This window comes from Sarcophilus harrisii, chromosome 1 (assembly GCF_902635505.1).
Source record: "Sarcophilus harrisii chromosome 1, mSarHar1.11, whole genome shotgun sequence".
Taxonomy (NCBI): Eukaryota; Metazoa; Chordata; class Mammalia; order Dasyuromorphia; family Dasyuridae; genus Sarcophilus; species Sarcophilus harrisii.
In genome coordinates this window covers 425,601,446-425,623,034 of record NC_045426.1, presented here as the reverse complement: position 1 = coordinate 425,623,034, position 21,589 = coordinate 425,601,446, and the positions used below count along the sequence as shown (strand labels likewise).

General features: G+C 33.0%; 1 pseudogene; it reads right to left on the bottom strand.

The window, feature by feature from the left end:
- LOC100919135 overlaps nt 1-21,589 on the bottom strand; it is a 55,944-nt pseudogene that overhangs the window by 20,347 nt on the left and 14,008 nt on the right.

Below are 21,589 nucleotides of genomic sequence, written 5' to 3'. Positions count from 1 at the left end.
AATAAAAGGAGTAATTAAAAAATTGAAAGTAAAAAAACATTGAACTAATTAATAAACAAGAGGGTTCTATGAAAACCCAAAAAATAGATCACCTTTGGAAATCTGATTAGAAAAGGAGGGAGGAAAATGAAAAGTAGTCTTAAAATGAAAAGGAGAACTTTCCACCAATGAAGAGGAAATTAGAGAAATAATGGTTATTTTGCTCAACTTTATGCCAATAAATTTGATAAACCTAAGTGAAATGGATGACTACCCCAAAAATATGGACTTCCCAGACAAAGAGAAGGAAGTAAATTGCTTGAATAGTCCCATTTCAGAAAAAAAAGAAAGGCAATTAAACAATCCCTAAGAAAAAATCCCCAGGACCAGATGGATTTACATGTGAATTTTTACCAAACATTTAAAGAACAATTGGCCCCAACATATAAATTTTTGATAAAATAGGGTGAAGGAGTCCTACCAAATTCTTCTATGACGAACATGGATGATACCAAACCAGGTAGGTTGAAAACAGAAAAGAAAATTATAGACCAATCTCCCTAATGAAATTGATTAAAACTTAAATAAATATTACAAAAAGACACAGAACACTCTCCAGGATAATACACAGATCAAGTAGGAATACCAGAATGGGGTGATTCAATATTAGGAAAAACAATAAAATTATATTAACAACCAAATTAAAAACCATATAATCATCCTCAATAGATGCAGAAAAGCATTTGACAAAATCCAACATCCATTCATTAAAAAACACTTGAGAGAAAAAAATGATTTTCCTAAAATAATGCAGCATCATTTAAACCATCAGTAAGCATCATATGTAATAGAGACAAACTGCAACCATTCAATAAGATCTGAAACAAGGCCCACATCACCTTACCATTTAAATTGTATTAGAAATTGTTTTGGCAATAAGAGCTGAGAAAAGATTGGAAAAGAATAGGCAATGAGGAACCAAATATCACTTTGCCGATGACAATGGTATTTGAGAACCCCAGAATTTACTAAAAGAAGAAATCTACAACTTTAGCAAAGTTGTTGGTTATAAAATAAACCCAATAAGTCATCAGCATTCTTTTATATCACTAACAAAATCCAACAGCAGAGTTACAAAGTGAAATTCCATTTGAACTACTGATAATATAAAATATTTAGGAATCATCTGAAGGGAAAATCAGAAACTTATGAGCAAAATTAAGACCACTTTTCACAAAATTAAGCTGATCTAACCAATTAAAAATATTAAATGCTCTGGATAGGGGAGCAAATAATAAAGATGACAATATTACCTAAATTAATCTATTTATTTAGGCTATACCAATAGACTTCCAAAAACTATTTTAATGACCTGAAAAAATAACAACAAAAATTCATATGGAAACAAAAGGTCAAGAATTTCAAGGAATTAATGAAAAAAAATCAAATGAAGGTGGCTTAGCAAATCTAAAACTAATTATGAGCAGCAGTTACCAAAAACCATTTGGTATTTGCTAAGGAAAGATTAGGATCAGTGGAATAGGGGTTAATGGATAAAACAGTCAACAAATATAGCAACCTAGTCTTTGAAAACCCAAAGACCCCAGCTTTTGGGATAAGAACTTACTGTTTGAAAAAAATTGCTGGGAAAATTGGAAACCAAAGGAAAACAGGATTGATCCACACTTAACACCACCAAGATAAGGCAAATGGGTTAACCTAGGCATAAAGAATAAAATTAATAAATTAGAGGAACAAGGATGTTTATCTGACCTGTGGAGGGGAAGGACTTTGTGACCAAAGCAGAACTAGAGATCAATGATCACAAAATAGAAAAAATTTGATTATAAAAACTGAAGAGTTTTTAAAAAACAAAACTAATGAAAAGATTAGAAGGGAAGCAAGAAATAAAATATTTTTGTAATCGGTTCTAAAAACCCACCAAAAATATATAGAGAACTGACTTAATTTAAATGTTCATTTCCAATTGAAAGTGGTCAAAGGATAGAACGAAATTCCGGAAAGAGGTTAAACTATTTCAGTCATAGGAAAAGATGCCCAAGTCATTATTAATCAGAGAAATGAAATTAAGACAACTCTAAGATATACACACACCTGTGATTGGCTAAATGACAGGAAATAATAATGATGATTGGAGGGATTGGGAAAACTGGGACATTGATGCATTGTTTGGGGAGGAAGGAATCCAACCATTTTGGAGAGGTTTAACATGCCAAAAAGTTATCAAACTGGATACCCTTGATCCAGCAGTGTTACTACTGGGCTTATATCCGAAAGAGATTATAAAGAAGGAAAGGGACTTCATGTAACAATGTTTGTGGCAGCCCTTTTTAGTTAGAAACTGAAACAAATGAGTCCATCAGTTGGAGAATGGCTGAATAAATTGTGGTATAGAAAAAAATTGTTCTGTAAAAATGACCAACAGGATGATTTCAGAAAGGCCTAGAGACTTACAGAACTGGCTAGGAAATGAGCAGGACCAGAGATCATTATATACTTTAACAAAATACATATGATGACCAGTTCTGATGGACCTGGCCATCCTCAGAAATGAGATCAACCAAATCATTTCCAGGGAGCAGAATGAACTGAACCAGCTATGCCCAGAGAAAGAACCTGGGAGATGATAAAACCATTACATTGAATTCCCATTCCCAATTTATGCCCACCTGAATTTTTTTTTTTTCAAAGCTAATTGTCAATATTTCAGAGTTATTCTTTTGTACAGCAAAATAATGTTTTTCCTGTATACTTATTGTATATCTAATATATATTTTAAATTGACATCACTGGTCATCCTGCCATCTGGGGGGGGTGGGGGGTAATAGGTGAAAAATTGGAACAACAGGTTTGGCAATTGTTAATGCTGTAAAGTTACCCATGCATATATCCTGTAAATAAAAGGCTATTAAATAAAAAGAAAAGAAAAGAAAAGAAAACTGAATGGAGACAGAAAAGAGTACAACAAAAGATTACAGAAAATCATCCCCAGGATCCCCTTGACCAAGTAGGATTTATACCAGGAATGCAGGGCTGTCAATATTAGGAAAACCATCAGCATAATTGACTATATCAATAACCAAATTAACAAAAACATATCATCTCAGTAGATGCAGAAAAAGTATTTGATAAAATCCAACACCCATTCCAATTAAAAACACTACAGAGTATAGGAATAAATATGCACTTTTCTTTAAAACAATCAGTAGTATCTATTTAAAACCATCATCAAGCATCATATGTAATGAAGACAAACTGGAACCATTCCCAATAAGATCAGGGGTGAAACAAGGTTGCCCAGTATCACCATTGCTATTCAATATTGTATTAGAAATGCTAGTTTCGGCAATAAGAGTTGAGAAAGACATAAAAGGAATTAGAGTAGGTAATGAGGAAACCAAATTGTCACTCTTTTCAGATGATATCATAATATACTTAGAGAATCCCAGAGAATCTACTAAAAAGCTATTAGAAATAATCTCCAACTTTATTAAAGTTGTAGGATACAAAATAAATCCACATAAATCATTATCATTTTTATACATCACAAATAAAATCCAACAGCAAGAGATACAAAGAGAAATCCATTTAAAATAACTCACAATAGTATAAAATATTTGGATATTTATCTGCCAAGGGAAAGTCAGGAACTATATGAACAAAACTACAAAACACTTTCCACACAAATAAAGTCAGATCTAAACAATTGGAAAAATATTAAGTCCTCTTGGATAGGTCAAGCAAATATAATAAAGATGACTAAACTAATTGATTTATTTAGTGCTTACTAATCAAATTCCCAAGAAACTACTTTACTGACTTAGAAAATATAACAAAATTCATCTGAAAGAACAAAATGTCAAGAAATTCAAGGGAACTAATGAAAAAAAAAATCAAATGAAGGTGGCCTCGCTATACCATATACTATATTATTAAGCCACATTCATCAAAACCATTTGGTACTGGCTAAGAAATAGACTAGTTGATCAGTGGAATAGGTCAAGTTCACAGGACAAAATTATCAATAACTCTAGCAATTTAGTATTTTATGAACTCAAAGACCCCAGCTTTTAAGATAAGAATTCACTGTTTGACAAAATCTGCTTGGAAAATTGAAAATATGTATGGCAGAAGCTAGGCATTGACTCACACTTAACACTGTATATGAAAATAAGGTCAAAATGAGTCCATGATCCAGACATAAAGAATGAGATTATAAACAAATTAGAGGGACATAGGTTAGTTTACCTCACAGACCTGTGGCAGAGGAAAGAATTTGTGACCAAAGAAGAACTAGAGATCATTATTTATCACAAAATAAATAAATAATTTTGATTATATTAAGTTAAAAATTTTTGTACAAACAAAACTAATGTAGAGAAGATTAGAAGGGAACAAATCAACTGGGAAAACATTTTTACATTCAAAGATTCTGATAAATTACATAGAGAATTGACTCAAATTTATAAGAAACCATGCCATTCTCCAATTGATAAATGGTCAAAGGATATGAACAGACAATTTTCAGATGAAGAATTTGAAACTATTTCTAGTCATATGAAAAGGTGCTCCACAATGAGATCAATGAAATCATTTCCAATGGAGCAGTAATGAACTGAACCAGCTACGCCCAGCAAAAGAACTCTGGGAGATGATTAAAAACCATTACATTGAATTCCCAATCCCTATATTTTTGCCCACCTGCTTTTTTGATTTCCTTCACAAGCTAATTGTACAATATTTCAGAGTCTGATTCTATTTGTACAGCCAAATAACAGTTTGGTCATGAATACTTATTGTGTATCTAATTTATATTTTAATATATTTAACATTTACTGGTCATCCTGCCATCTGGGGGAGGGGGTGGGGGGTAAGAGGGGAAAAATTGGAACAAGAGGCTTGGCAATTGTCAATGCTGTAAAGTTACCCATACATATAACCTGTAAATAAAAGGCTATTAAAGAAAAAAAGAAAAGAAAAGAAAAGGTACTCCAAATCACTATTTACCAGAGAAATGCAAATTAAGACAATTCTGAGATACCACTACACACCTCTCAGATTGGTAAGATGACAAGAAAAGATAATGAGGAATGTTGTAAGGGATGTGGGAAAACTGGGACACAGATACATTGTTGGTGGAATTGTGAATGAATCCAACCATCCTGGATAGCAATTTGGAACTATGCTCAAAATGTTATCAAACTGTGCATACCCTTTGATCCAACAGTGTTATTACTGGGTTTATATCCCAAAGACATCTTCAAGAAGAGAAAAAGAACAACAGGTACAAAAATGTTTGGGACAGCTCTTTTTGCAGTGGCTAGAAGTGGAAACTGAATGGGTGTCCATCAATTGGAAAATAGCTGAATAAATTGTGGTACATGAATGTTATAGAATATTATTGTTCTGTAAGAAATGAACAACAGGTTAATTTCAGAGAGGTCTGGAGAGACTTATATAAATTGATGCTAAGAGAAATGAGCAGAACCAGGAAATCATTATACACTTCAACAACAATACTATATGATGATCAGTTCTGATAGATGTGGCTCTCTTTAACAATGAGATGATACAAATCAGTTTCCAGTTCAGTAGTGAAAAGAGTCAGCTACACCCAGAGAGAGAACTATGGGAAATGAGTGTGGACCATAGCATAGCATTTCCATTCTTTCTGTTATTGTTTGCTTAGATTTTCTTTTCCTTCTCAACTTTTTTTTCTTTCTTTCTAGATCTGAGTTTTCTTATGCAGGAAAATAACTGTATAAATATGTATATATGTATATATATATATATATATTGTATTTAACATATACTTTGACATATTTAACATGTATAGGACTACCTTTCATCTAGAGGAGAGGGTGTGTGGAAGGAAGTGAAAAGTTGGAACAGAAGGTTTTGCAAGAGTCAATGTTGAGAAATTACCTATGCATATGTTTTGTAAATAAAAAGCTATAACAATAAAAATATTAAGAGAAAAATATGATTTTGATTTTTGAATTCAATACAATCTAATTCACTTAGAAAAATGTGAAATACCTAGTTTAAACTTGAAAACATTAGCAGATGTTTTCACTGGGACTATATTTCATTAATGATTCAACAAAAATTAACCATCTCAACTCAAAAAGCATAGGAAAATGATTATTCCTTTAAAGTTAGGCTTAGAATATAGGAAATATATGAGATATACTTTAATGATAGGTACACTATTTGTTCCTATGATATTAGAAAATAACAATAAATAACTATAATTTCCATTCATATAAATGGGTATGCATAGACAAGATCAGTAAGACCTACAGCTCCTACATTGATAAAACATAGTGGTTCTCTATTTTGTTCTTGCTCAGAATGCAAATTCAATCTTAATATTCTCATCTAAAAGATTACTGAGGGCTTTCCTATCCACATTAAAAGGTCAGTGAATTGAGTCAGCTCAAGATAGTTCAGGAAAATGTCATTTCACAACAGAATATTGCCCATTCATTCATCAACAGAGTAGGAAGGCTTTACTCCACGTCCCATTGATCTCAATCAGAAAAGCAAATCATCCACAAGGAACACCATATTCTCTATTATGGACCACCACTGCCAGTAGTAACTATTCTTTGTACTCTTAGTTTTGTGGCAAGAAATACTCAGATTACTGCTTTATGGAGGATGCATGAGAAATGAAAAATCACTTCCTTTCCTTCAACTTTTCCTGCCCCATAACTATATCTTCAATTCATTGTTTGAGAAAGTAGATTTTTTTCTGCTCTTGTGCTCAAGCCTAATATGTTTTGTCTCTTTAATGTTGAATAGCTATCATCCATCCCCCCCAAAATTAAAAAAAAAAAACTCATCTAGTTTTAATGTCTTAGTTATAAGCTATAATTTGACAATTATCTAAGACTTTCTGAAAGATACTAAATGTATTGTTAAATATTATTGTTTAACTTAATGTCTTTTCATCACTTTCTCGATTAAAAAAATCAACTTCAAAACCAAAAAAGCAACATGTATATATTAATTCTTTTATACTTTTTGCTCATAATATGACTAGAAAATCTTAAATTGTCTATCTAGATATGGTACATTACAGTTTGGATATGTAATCCAAAGTGGAATAATCCAGAGATACATTTTCTCCTCAATGAAGTTCTACAATGATATTAGTAGTTGAATAATAGTTAATATGTATATAATACCTTAAGATTTACAAAACAGCTTACATGTATTATTATATTTCACGTAATATTATCAATACATATGTTGCATATTATCAGTGTATACATAGTTTTCTTAGATGACTTTTAACACTTTGAGAACTAAAAATAATGAAGCAATAAAACAAGGCTTTCCCAAGTCTCTTGCTACTTTCAGAAATTAAAAGCTACCAGGAATCTAAAATATAATCAATTAGCCCACTTCCATACAACATTACTTACCTCCTATTTCTCGGTCTTTGTTATTCCTTTCAAATACTTAAGGAACAAATACTCTCTCTGTTCATGATTTTTAGAATCATTATCTTAAGAGAACAGTCTCTTAACTTTTTTTGAAGTGCAACAAGGTAATCATTTGAGGTAAATAAAATTGCTCTTTCCACTTTACTTTTATATATTTAGAAAAATAACTAAGATGGAATTCCACAAATGAACAAAGCATTCAAAAGCATGTATATAACCTCTTATAATCAGATAGAAACATAAATAATCATTCATGTTTATATTGATCAGAAAAATCCCAGGGATTTCACTAAAAACCTATGATTTCTGAAATTGCTTTATCAGTGCAAGTAAACATAACTCTTGGTAGTATTAATGAGATGATTATTTATATTTGTAGCACTGTCAATAATCCACACCTGAAATAACATCTATCTCTAAAGCTGACACACTATTATTCATTGGCTGGCAACTAGGCTAAATCATTCACTCATAGTAAGTTAATTTTGTAATTTTCAACCATCATTTTAGATATTCAAACCAAGGTGCTCCCAAATATTTATTTTATATCTATACTTTCATAACCAGGACATTTACTATACATTGTGAGTCTTGTGTCATATGTAAAGAAGTTCATAATGTAGAAATGTAGACAACTGACCTTTTCCTGGATCAGAACAACAGAACACTGAAGAGGAACTCCCATCAATTTATGTGGAATTCAAGTCACACAATTGGCCCTGGGTGACAAATCACTTGCAAATTTATATAGAACTCATATTAAGACAGAAAAGATATCAGCATATTTCTAAAGCACAAATATGACCATGTCACCCCCATCCCCCACCCCTTATTTAGTAAGTTCCAGTACTTTCTATTACTTCTAGGTTCAAGTATAAGTCCCATTGTTTGGCATTTTCAATTCTTCATAAGCTGATCTCTTCCTTCCATGCCAGTGTTCTTCTACTTTTCTTCTCTCCATGTGCTGTGTGGTCAAGCTGTATTAGATGACTTGATGTACCTAACATATGATGCCATTTTTCTTGTGTATACCCATGTATGCCTATTCTATTTTATCCAATAGAATGCAAGATTCTTGAATACAGAATCAATTTGTATTTTTCTTGGTATTAACACAGTATAATAACTAACGCATAGTAATTGACTAACAGGTGGTAGTTGTTAATGATGGTAACAATGTTTGCGGAGGATAACATGCTGGTTGTCATGTACTAAGCATTACCTCGCATCTCCATAACTTTGCATTGATATTTTCCATGTCTGGAACATTCTCCTCCTTCACTGTCAACTCTTAAAATTCCTCTTTCTGCTAGACTCAGAAGCCTTTTTCACCAGTTGACCCAACTACTTGATTCTTCCCTTTCCCCTGATTACATTCAGTCAATTTTGTATGTACCTTGTATATGACTATACATATATGTGTTGTATCATCTCCTCTACATTTTACCTTTTATTATATATCCAAGGTTTACCATGCCTTATATAAAATGAAAGTGTGTGTGTGTGTATGTGTGTGTGTGTGTGTGTGTGTGTGTTTGTATATTGTGTGATGTTTTGATTGATACCTACTATTCTTTCATTCCCCAAATCTTTTCCTTTTAGATTCTTCTCCTTCCTCTGATTAACTTAAATGAATTTTGTATGTGATTATATATGTACATATTGTACCATGTCCCCTATATTTTTACCTTTTATGATATATCAAGGATTTAGTACCATGCCTTACATATAATAACAGTTAATTTTTTGCATGTTTAATTAATAACTACCACTCTTTCAAGGCCAAATCTTTTCCCAAAATAGTGTAATAACATTTATTCACCTTTTAATTCCATGAAGTTTATAAGAATGATTTTTGGACATCAGCAGTCCACCTCCCCATTCTGCCTAAAATAAATGCGGACAGGAAAATTTTTATATTTTTTCTTAGTTTTTAAAATATTAATATTTTTATCAATTTGCTCAATTTAGCAGATTAATTTTAAATTGGGCTTGAATAATCCCTCTTTCAAAAAGCATAACACTACTGCTTACTATTCTCTGGATATAATTCTATTGCATGGTCAATCAAAGTTTTTATTTTTAAATTTATGAAAAATTCTTGAAAACAATCACCGGAGATAGATGAAATACTTATTTTCCATCAAATTTGGTGATAAAACACAACAACTAAAATTCCATTCCATTAGTTTTTACTGGGGCAAGACTCTCATTGACAGAGTTGGGGAACACTGCCAAAGAGCAGCTTTATGAACTGCTCATTTCAAAGTGTTTAGATCCTCTTAAATGGCTTTTGATTATTGCATTATTTTAAGTTAAAGGAAAGTAAGTTATGACTCTATAGCATTAATGAGATGGTCAACTGCGTGTACTGACACACTATTATGAACACTTTAGAATTAGAATTAAAAGATAAAGAGATCTGAAGATTCTAAAGTGACATATAACAATCAATAAAAGAGGAACTATACATTATCATTTTAAAGGCATTTTTCAAAATTGCCTTTTCATTTTTTCCCCAATGTAGGCCAATTTAACACCATGCACACATACATTCATTTAAGTAAATGAGGTTTGAAGAAAATTATTGCCTTGCCTTCAGGGCACACAAAGAATTGTAGATGACATATTCTTATAGTAGTATTTTTTTTCCTCAAGGAAATATATGTCACAAACAAGTTACTTACATCCACATGCATCCAGAGGCTGTGCGGTTCACGCATCAGCAATATCATCTAGAGGATCAAAGGCACCATACACAGTAGTACCTGCTGTGGCTAAGTCCCTGTAAAAAGAATAAAGTCACTGACATGTGTCAGCATTCTTATAACTTCTGAGATAAAACATTAATTTAACTATTGATTCTTTCAAAAGAATTCTTTAACAATTTATAACGTTGATATAATTATAAAATATTTAGATAAATTTCTTATTGTAAAATAGTCTCTCATTGAGTCCATTAAAGTGTTGAGATTTTTAAAATACATTTCATCTGTGTGAAAGAAAAATACACCTACCATATGAAAAAAAGAATACCACAGATCAGAGCATAGGCTGATGGTTTGCTGATTATCTTTTTGATTTTTGCCAGAAACAAATATAGCAGAGAAGTAATCCATCATGTCTTACAACAGTAGAGGTTGTGCAGCTCCCTTAGGTGTCATCTTTTAGAGATAATTTTACTTCTTATGTGTTTCTTTGTTCAATTGTACAGTATGGACAATTAAATGCACTTAATATTTCATTCACAGGCTTTTAAAAACATACCCTTCTCTTGGCTTGGAGTATATTTTCTTCTAATTCTAATGTAATCATCTTCCCCCTTAAAAGTGCAGATCATCAGGAAAGATATACACATTGGTTAGCTATTCATTTTGGGGAACTAAAGAATTTACATAAGTTTTGAAGGTCGGGTTCATTGTATAGCATTTTCCAAAGAATATCAACTTTAATAGAAATATCTTAAGTATCTAGCAAATTTATCTATGCATACTGGGTGCTTAAAATCATTCTTTTGATTATTAATTGGTCTTTTTAATCAACTGCAGTATGCATATACTATTTTGAAATTTTTAGCATTTCTTAGTTAATGGCTTTTCTTTCCTAATCAGCTAATAGCTTACATTCAAATAAAGCTTTGATGTTTTTAAATTACTTTACATAAATTATCTCATTTTAACTTCAGGACAACTTTTTGGCATTCTACTATCATTATCCCCATTTTATAGATTAAAAAATCTGAGGCTTCCAAGGGCCTTCAGTAACTTATTTAGAATCATTCAGTTAGCAAGTATATGAGGCACAATATAAGTGCAAAGTCTTCCTGACTCTGAGATTATACTTTACCAATAATGACATACGGATCCTTTCCCATTGAGATATTTCAACATTATAATGACAGTGAAAGAAAAAGAAAATAAGGAAAAGCAAATTCATTTTTTCAGTCCTCTGAAAGTATGAACAACTTAATTTTCTATTCTGTGATTATTATAGGATAAAGATATTGAGCTAAATGGGATCTCATAAGACATCTAAAAATCACATATTTTACAATTGAGGATATCAAGGCTTTGTCCTATAACATCTTCTAATACAGTTCTTTTACATCTCCCACTGAACCTAGCAGTGTTCTATATATAATAGTCATTCAAAGGTAATCATGCATTGATAATTATATTCAATGTCAACACTGTCATTCTATAATATTCTTGAGAGGGTGAGTGACCTCTCCAATATTACAAATCTATAGCTTCATAGTATACAATGCTTTGAGAAAAGTTGAGATCAATTTTCTCTGAGATTTTTTTGGAGGAGGGAGCAATAATTTTGTCACTTGTTCACTAGGAAAACTCCTTCAGTGATAGAACTACTAGTATATCAAGTTGCTAGCACAATGACTATATCTTATAAGATTTTTTTTAAACACAATAGATACACAAAAATCCCTTGTGGAGGGATTGTTGGGGTTTATTTTCTTTTGTCACTAGGCTACTTGGAAATCCCAAAATGTTTTACACAAAATTAATCAAAGTGGACATCCCCCAAGCTCACTATTTCTAAAAATAGTTCCAGAATTCTGAATATGCCTATGGCCCTTTAATACAACATGCAGAGCTATATAAATTTGCTTTCTGAGACCAATTCACAAACTCTCTAAGGCTCATCATCAAATCATACCATTTATCAATTTCTCTTTATGGATGAAAAATGTGTTGCATTGAATCTAGCAAATGAGAATTGCACTAATATTTTTTTTCTGGCAATATGAACAGGTTTTCTTTTAAGTATCATATATATTACTTGATCCAACTGTTATAAACCTAGATTCTTTAACAGTAAGTACCATGATTCTATATATTGAATCTCCCTTAAAACATTTGGACAAGCAGAAAGAATCAATGTCTTCCTCTTCTAAAATCTTATATTTCTAGATGCTAATTTGCATAGAATAGAGAAATAGAATATTTCTATTGGGCTTGCAACTAAAAAAGCTAGAAAAAGAACAAATTAAAAAGCCCAATCAAATACAAACTTGAAGTTCTAAAAATAAAAGAGTAATAAAGTTGAAAGTAAAAAAAAAACAAAACTATTGAATTAAAAAAATAAAACTAATATTTGGTTTTGTGAAAAAACAACAAAATAGATAAAGCTTTAGTTAATTTGATTAGAAAAAGAAAAGAGGAAAATCAAATTGTTAGTCTTAAAAATGAAAAGGGAGAACTTGCCACTAATGAAGAGGAAATTATACTTAGAGAACCCCAGAGATTTTACTAAAAAGCTATTAGCAATAATCTAATGATTATTTGCATGAGAAATATGTGTAATAAACTTGTAAATAAAGATTATGGGTTTTTGCAGTGGGGGAGGGGCAGAGCCAGGATAGCAGAGAGGACACTAACTTCTTTCTGAGTTCTCCTACTACCCTCACTACTAATTATGAAATTCAGCCTCTGAAATAGTATTTGACTAGTAGAATCTACAAATATTGGTAGTACAGCAAATTACCAGCAGAAGATCATTTCAAAGATCACCAACAAAAGTCTCTCTTGATCAGGCTTGAGCACAAGAGAAGGCCAGGCCCAGGCAGGGAGGCTGAGCATGGAAACAGAACACTGAGCAGACCAGGGACAGGGTGCAGTCTCCATGGGGTGGAGAATCTATTGGGGGGGGAGGGGGAATCTACCATAGTGTTGGCCACTCTGCATTGGTTGCAAACCAGTAGATCAGCAGAGAAGTTATAAAACATTAAACACAAATGCAGAAGGTAAAGAGTGTACTCCAAAATGCTGGAGGCTCACAGGACCTGGCTATGCCCAACCCACACCAGTAGTGACTCAGCTAGTGCAGCTGCTATCCCTTCCTGATCTGTAGAGGAAGCTTGTCACCTACTTGCACTAAAGACAGATCCCAACTTTAAAAAAAAAAAAAATGAGTGAAAAAGCAAAGCAAGCTCTAACTATTGACAGCTTCTATAGAGAAAGAGAACAGATTTCCAACCAAGAGGATACTAATAGCAGATTGTCCCCAGATGAAGCCCTAAAAGGTGATATAACCTGATCCCCACCACACAAGGCTCTCCTAGAAGAAATTAAAAAAGATATTAAAAGAGAGCTACAAGAAGAATGGGGAAAGGAAAGGAAAACTCTGCAAGAGAATTTGGAAAAGACATATAACTTATTAAAAGAAAGATTTGATGAAGCAGAAAAAGAAAATACCTCCCTGAAATGTAAATGGAAAAGGTAAAGAACTCGCAGGAAAAAATAATTTGTGAATTAGAAAAAGAAAATAACTCCTTAAACTATGTTCAAAATATTATCAAACTGTGCATACCCTTTGATCCGGGCTTATATCCCAAAGAGAACTTAAAGAAAAAATGACCCACATGTTCAAAAATGTTTGTGGCAGACCTTTTTGTAGTGGCTAGAAAGTGAAAACTAAATATATGCCCATCAATTGGAGAATGGCTGAAAAAATTGTGGCATATGGAATATTATTGTTCTGTAAGAAATGACCAACAATGATTTAAGAGAAGCCTGGAGAGACTTACATGAATTGATGCTAAGGGAAATAAGCAGAACTAGGAGATCATTATACATGGTAACAACAAGATCATAAAATGATCAATTATGGTGGATGTGGCTCTCTTCAACAATGCGATGATTCAAACCAGTTCTATTTGTTCAGTGATGAACAGAGCCATCTACACCCCGTGAGAGGACTATGGGAAATGAGTGTGAACCACAACATAGCATTTTAACTCTTTTTTATTGTTTGCTTGCATTTATGTTTTTCTTATCAGATTTTTTCTTTCTATCTAGATCCAATTTTTCTTGTGCAGCAAGATAACTATAAATATGTATACATATAGTGGATTTGACATATATTTTAACATATTTAACATGTATTGAACTACTTGCCTTCTAGGGGAGGGGTTGGGGGGAGGAGAGGAAAAATTGGAACTGAAAGTTTTGCAAGGAATTCAAAGTTTCAATGTTGAAAAATTGCATACATATGTTTTGTAAATAAAAAGCTATAATAAAAAAAGAAAAAAAAGATTAAAACAAGAAAGAACAGTAATATTTTTAGTATGTTGTTAAGGATTCCATATAAAATTAAAGAGACATATTCTTGACCATGAGCCTGTAGGTTCTTCAGAATTTGGAAGACAAAACATTTCCTATTTGTTGCATTAAACTTATTATGTCTTTTATTATTGACTTGAAAATGATTTAAGTCTCATTTTCCCAACATGATGCTTTCTTCTTAAAACTTCTTAAAACCTTCTTCTTATAACATCTTCTAATATAGCTCATTTCTATCTCCCACTGAACTTAGCAGTGTCTTGTCTATTCAAAGTAATCATGATAATGCATTGATAATCATATTCAATAGCAACATTGTCATTCTATAAATATATAGTGCTTTAAGGTTATAGAGTCATTTGATATATAAACATTTGATTTCCAATTGATCAAACCTCTATGGAAAATTACTCTGGCAATAGTGTGATAGTATGAACTAGAATACTGAATAACAGTGTTTAGGCAAAAGGAAATGAGTCTAGTTTTAGATTAGTTAGGCTATCCCCAGGAAATCCAGTAGGAAATGTGTAGAGAACAACTAGTTGGCATATACATATATACATACATACATAATATGTATATAAATATATATATATATACATATACATACACACATGCAAACATAAAGATGATATTTAACTAATGGAATTTAGAGAGAGAGAGAGAGAGAGAGAGAGAGAGAGAGAGAGAGAGAGAAGAGAAAATGGTGGAGGAAGAAGAAAGGGAAGAAGGGGAGGAGAGGCCTTAGATCAAAATCTTGACAAACCTCCAAAATTTGGGAATGTGAAGTGGATAAAGAACCAGTAAATGGAATTGAGAAGATGCAATAAGATAGGCAAGAGATAAATAAACAATAAAAAGAAAATCCAAAGAAGAGAGAGTATCCAAGAGGATAATGTCATCAATAGTCTCAAAGGATTAAGACAGGGAAAAGACTGTCAGATTTGACAATTAAGATGACACTGGAAACCTTGGAGAGAACATTTTCTAGTAGTAAGGTTAGAAAGCATTTTGATAACATTGGTCAGAAAGTAGTTTGATAACAGTGAATTCAGCAGATTTTTCAAGGATTTGAAAAAGATAAGTGAAATATAGGACAATAGCTAGAACGAATGATAGAATTTAGTGAAATATTTTTCTTAATTATAGAGAAAACATATCTTTGAAGGCAAAGGGGAAAGAAAAAATGCTCAGTGATGCTGAGAATGCTCAGAAATCCTAAATTGCTTTGAACTAGATGTATTCCTAAGAACCATGAATGAAATTAAACCATAATAATATCTCAGATGTTAGGTTAATTATAGATTTATAAGAAGAGAGCTAAATCTTACCTTTCATCACATTTTACCAGAATCACATTATCAGTCCCAATGCCAAGTATTGCTGCTGTTCTCTTTATGGAATAATAACTCTTGAAAAAAAGGATAGAGATATATTGATATATAAAGGATAGGCAGAGTCAAGAAAGGATTTAGATATTTGTTTCTTTTAGAACAAGAATGGTATCTTATACTTCTTTATTGCTTTGTCTACTCCTCCAAGAACCATATGAGGAGGGGAGGGAAAGACATAGGAAGAGACATTTAAACAGAGAAAAAAGAAATGCAGAGAGAGAGAGAAAGAATAGTTTCATGAATAGAAAAGTGCTTTGAAGCCATGAAGATCTCATTTCAAGACTTTCCTATGACACATACTGGTTATCTGACCACCCTCTCCCCAAATCCATTTAACCTTTCTTCTCCCTGAACAATCCTTAACATTGACAGTTTTTGAGCAGATTATCAACTGTGAAGGAAGCTCATCACCTGTACTGATGATCTCACAGGTTTGAACATATCCATGCATGCAGCTTTATATATATTCATATAAATTATACATACAAACATACGAATATATGTAACATGAATTGATAACACGTATTTAGTTATATTAATGTGTAATATTTAATTTATTTGTTATAACACAATATTATATTTATTATTTAAGAAGATACTTTTCCAGGATTATGGATATTTTCTCTATTTACATTGGTGGTCTCTATTTTCATATCTTCATCACTGACCCTGTGGTTAAGATGATGACACTATCCTATGTTCTCTCATGCATATCCATCCACCTCTGAAATGTCCATGCCAAAAAACTTGGATCCCCCCCTAACATCTTTCCCAATTTCTCCTCATATACATAAAAGAATGAATATAAGTGACCAATTTAAAGTAAAATAAATAGTAACAGAGTCAATACTACAACTTAGATCTTCAAACTCCCACTCTACATTCTGTCTAGCACTAGCACATGCTATCATCTCATGAATGTCTCCAAGATGGTAGTGATAGGTTATTTTGAAAACCTACTAGCCTAAGTGCTATTTTAATTGTTAGCACAAGATTTATTGTACTAACATAGTATTTCCCAAAGGTTGGAAAATCCTTTTCATCCCATGCTATAAAGAGAAAGAATAAAATAAAATAAAATAAAAATTGTTCTTGTACCATAATTAAATACCAAGAAATGTATAATTAGAGTAATAGAATTCTCATTTACTTAACATTGTTACATTGTACACTTGGTGCTAAATTTGCATCTAGATGGAAGGATAACACAGAATATTAACCATTTGGGGCAAATAAATTAAATAGAGCAGTTGCATACAACATGTGTAAATTAAGATGATTGTACAAATTGCATCTCCCAAAGGAAACACAATGTTTAAGTTGAACTTGAAAATTAGCAATTGGAAGGTAATTGATTTTACATGACTTGGCAGTAGAGAGGCAGAGTAAACCAGGTCAATTACAAGATTTCACTTATTTAAAAAATAATGAAAGAAAACAAAAGTAGAAAGTAAAAGCAATATTGTGCACTCAGGAGATATAGGTGTATATTTATTTTAAATATATATTTTATTATATTTGACATATTTTGAAGCTATGTGGTATAGCAGATAAATTACTGAGTTTGGAGTTAGGAATACTCTTCTTCCTAAATTTAAATATGACCTCAGATATTTAGCTTTGTGAACCTGGTCAAATCATCTAACCCTGTTTGCCTCACTTGTTTCATCTATAAAACAGGTTATAAAAAGAAATGGTGTTCCAGTATCTTTGACAACAAACAAAACAAAACAAAATTAAAAAATAAAGTCACAGAGAGACAGATACAAATGAAATGACTGAACAATAAAGTTAATTACGGCATCGCATAGCATAGCATAGTACAGTTTAGCATAACATATCTCCATGAAAAAACATCCACACCCAATGTCCCAAAAGTAATAGAGGACTTAAGTATTTTTTAAAATTGCAATAGTATTTTTGGAATACACTACTTTTTTACAAACCAATTCTTCAATCAAAGTTTTTCTTTCTAACAAACATCTTTGTCCCAAAATCAGAAACTTTGATCCTCTCACCCCACATTTGTTACTTCATTAAAAAAGAGACAAAATGTGCTTGCTTTAAAGATTCTGAAAACTTCTATTTTTCAGATAAAGGGAATATTATATCTTTTTATCAATTTTCCTATTTTTGTAATGTGTTAAAATAGAGGTTTTACATATTGAATTATTTATATCAGCCATCTTCAGAGTACCAATTATAATATAGCCACATAGATCTTGTCCCAGGGGAAAAACAATATGAATCTGCCTGCTACATGGAGTAACATTTCTGTCTTTTTAGGGTCTTTTCTTTCCTTCCTTCCTTCTTTCTCTTCCTTCCTTCCTTCTTTCCTTCCTTCTTTCCTTCCTTCCTTCTTTCCTTCCTTCCTTCCTTCTATCCTTCCTTCCTTCCTTCTTTCTTTCCCTCCCTCCCTCCTTCCTTCCTTCCTTCCTTCCTTTCTTCCTTCTTCCTTCCTTCCTTTCTTCCTTCCTTCCTTCCTTCCTTCCTTCCTTCCTTCCTTCCTTCCTTCCTTTCTTCTTTTCTTCCTTCCTTCCTTCTTTCTTTCTTTCCTTCCTTCCTTCTTTCTTTCTTTCTTCCTTCCTTCCTTCCTTTCTTTTTTTGCAATTTTTGTTGAAATGGATAAAATTAAGGGAAGGAAAGATTCTCTTATTATATAATAACTCAAAAATTATCTAAGTAGTCAGAATATTAGGGATGAGATTTAGTGAAGAAGAGTGAAGCTCTGGAAAGGAATAGTTGAGGACATGCTCTCAAGTCAGGACTCCCTAAAATGCCCAAGAAAAGGTCCATGAGAAGGGCTAATTTGGAAAGAGGTGAGATCTTACTGACTTTCTTTCACAATTAACTGGAAATATACCACCACCCCTTACATAAATGATACATACATCCAAGGGATCCATTTACACTCCTGGGAATATAAGCTGGAAGGAAACTTTGAGTTCTGCTGCAACCTAATTTCAGTTGACTAAACAGGTTTCAGTTAAAGCTACTCAAAGGCTCCATGCATCATGGAAACATGTCTTTTTGAGTTTCAATGATCCAACCTCCTAGCCTCGTCTAGTGTTTTATAGTTTCCCACACTGGTCTCCTAGATTTTTTTTTTAAAGATCCATTCCTCCTATATCTCTTGCCTCTATCTCATGGCTTCTTTTGGGAATACTAAAATCTTGCTTTCTACAAGAAGACTTTCTTAATCCTTTTTATAGCACCTCTACTGAGGATTAAATATTAATCCTATAATTTGTTTGTAATTTGTGGTTTCCATATTGTATCCCCAGTTAGACTGTGAGGACAGGACTTTGTATCCTTAGCTATCATCCTGGGGCCTGGCACATCATTTTTTCAATTATTTTTGACTCTTTATGACCCCATTTAGGTTTTCTTGGCAAAGATATTTTGCATTTCCTTCTCTAGCTTATTTTACAGATGAGGAAATTGAGGCAAACAGAGTTCGCCCTATTTGTATCCTTGTAATCAAGGTAATAAGTTGTTGGGAAAAAAACTGAGTTTCCAGATTCTACTGAGGTCTTGAAAATCAAGGCAGTCCACAGGGCTGAAATCCAGGTTCCCAGTCCTACAGATTTACCCCAGTCACATAGGTAAGTGTCTGAGGCTAAATTTTAATTCAGAAAAATGAGTCTTTCTGACTACAGGCCCAGCACTCTATCCACTGAACCAACCAACTTAACAGATGTAGATGCTTAATAAATACTGTCAGATACCATCCTGTTCAAACCTGCCCATTGCACAGAAAAACTGAAGTCCTTGTCTGGTCATAGTTAAAGGCAGAGTTAAGATGAACAGTAATGGTCCAGATCTGTGATCAGCCTAGGACTCTTGTTACTAAACACCAATTTCTCCATTTCACTCGTTCCAATCCCATAATGTACTTGCAGACCCACCTAAGCAAAAGGAAATCAATTCAGTTATGACTGAAATATGAACTTGGCAGACAATACCCAAACAGGTTCCCCCAGTCATAACAATGTGGAATGAAGCCAGAGTGTGACTCCATATCCCTGCAAGGATCTCCTACTATTCCAAGCCCACCTAGCATTACCAGGACTTTTCCCCATGTTTTTAAAAACAAGCACAGCTGGGTGTTTCAGTAGATAAAACACTGGCCCTGGAATCAGAAAGACAAATTCAAATCAGACTAGCTGTGTGAAGCTAAAATTTAGCCAAGCAATTAATGCTGGACTTCCTTAATGTTTATCGACTATTTCTCCAGGGTCTGTGGGCCCCACCTGGTTTGGAGTATAACCTGTTGGATGGAGCTGGCCTTAAACTGACCCCAACCAGTTCTTGGACTATGTCCAGTTCCTTTGGAGGCCAAAGTAGATGAAATTTTCATGTTAAGGCTGCCCACATCTAAGCTAGACCATGAAGTTGGAAGTGAGTTTTTGTGGGACTTTTTGCAGGTTGGAAAGATTTCTTTGAAAGATTCCATATAGCTAGAGTCTTTACAGGTTTGTTTTTTTCTGAGAATTTTTCATATAGTTTTGCCATTTCTGAAATGGAAGGATTTGGGTCTTTGCCCATGGTCATATTGTTTTCAGTGGCATAGTCTGGATTCCTGAATTTGCACAGGACTATTGACCCCCAAAACAACATTTCTTCATTGCATCACTGAGGAGAGGCAGCTTGTCAAATGTTCTAAAAAAATCAAGTCCTTTCCTACTTGGCTGGGGGAGATTTAGCTGATCATTTAAGTCTTTTGGAAGACAGACACCTTTATTTTTGAATTTTTATTATTCTAAATTGTGGCATGGTAGAATGTCTGAGATCCCACTGAATCCAGAGTTAAAACTGAGATCCTTATCTCCTGCCAAACCAAACAGGCCTTTTTCTTCCATTATAAGTTGTTAGCAATGACTTTGAAGGTCATCCCTTCCCCTCAAAAAAAATTACAAAGAAACCTAGAAAGAAGATAATTGTTTAAAGTTACAAAGGTGGCAAATGGGCAATCAGGATTCTGAATTCAAATTTGATAATTTTCACTTTTTAAAATTCCACAATTTCCTGTTCAGAAAGGAGGAATCTTAGTTTAGCATGGAGAAGGAAAGGACTTAGCTCTCTCCTCCCATCTATTACACCTGGAATTTCCATGAACCCTAATCCTTGTAATCCAGGTAATCAGCTGCTACTGGTATCTTGATAATCCAGGCCGTCCACAAGCCTAGGTTTCCAGCACCCAAACTTTGACAGGCTGGAGACTGGCCCAAGTGGTACTCCATGCCAGGGATAGAGAGGGCTTGAGGTAAGCACCAGGTCCACTCGGCCTTGACCTCATGGGTGAAAGGGAGGGGATGCAGTCTAGACTCCCCCATATTGAGCTAGAAGTCTCTCAGGGTGAAGGAGATGCAATGAAGGTTGCTGGGGCTGGTGTGTAACTCAGAGCATATTATTTTTAACTTATAAAGTTTAGGATTGTTTATTCACTTAAATCTTTACTTACGTGTTCAGAAACAAATAATACAATCTGTAGAAGTACAGCCATGCCTTTGGTTTTAATCTCCGGAAACATTTTATAACGAGCTACCAATATGCTATAGAGATTTGATATACTCCCACCTATGGAAAAGAGAGAAAGGGGACAATAATTATTCAATTTTTAACAAATTAGAATGAAGATAATAACATGAAATTCAGA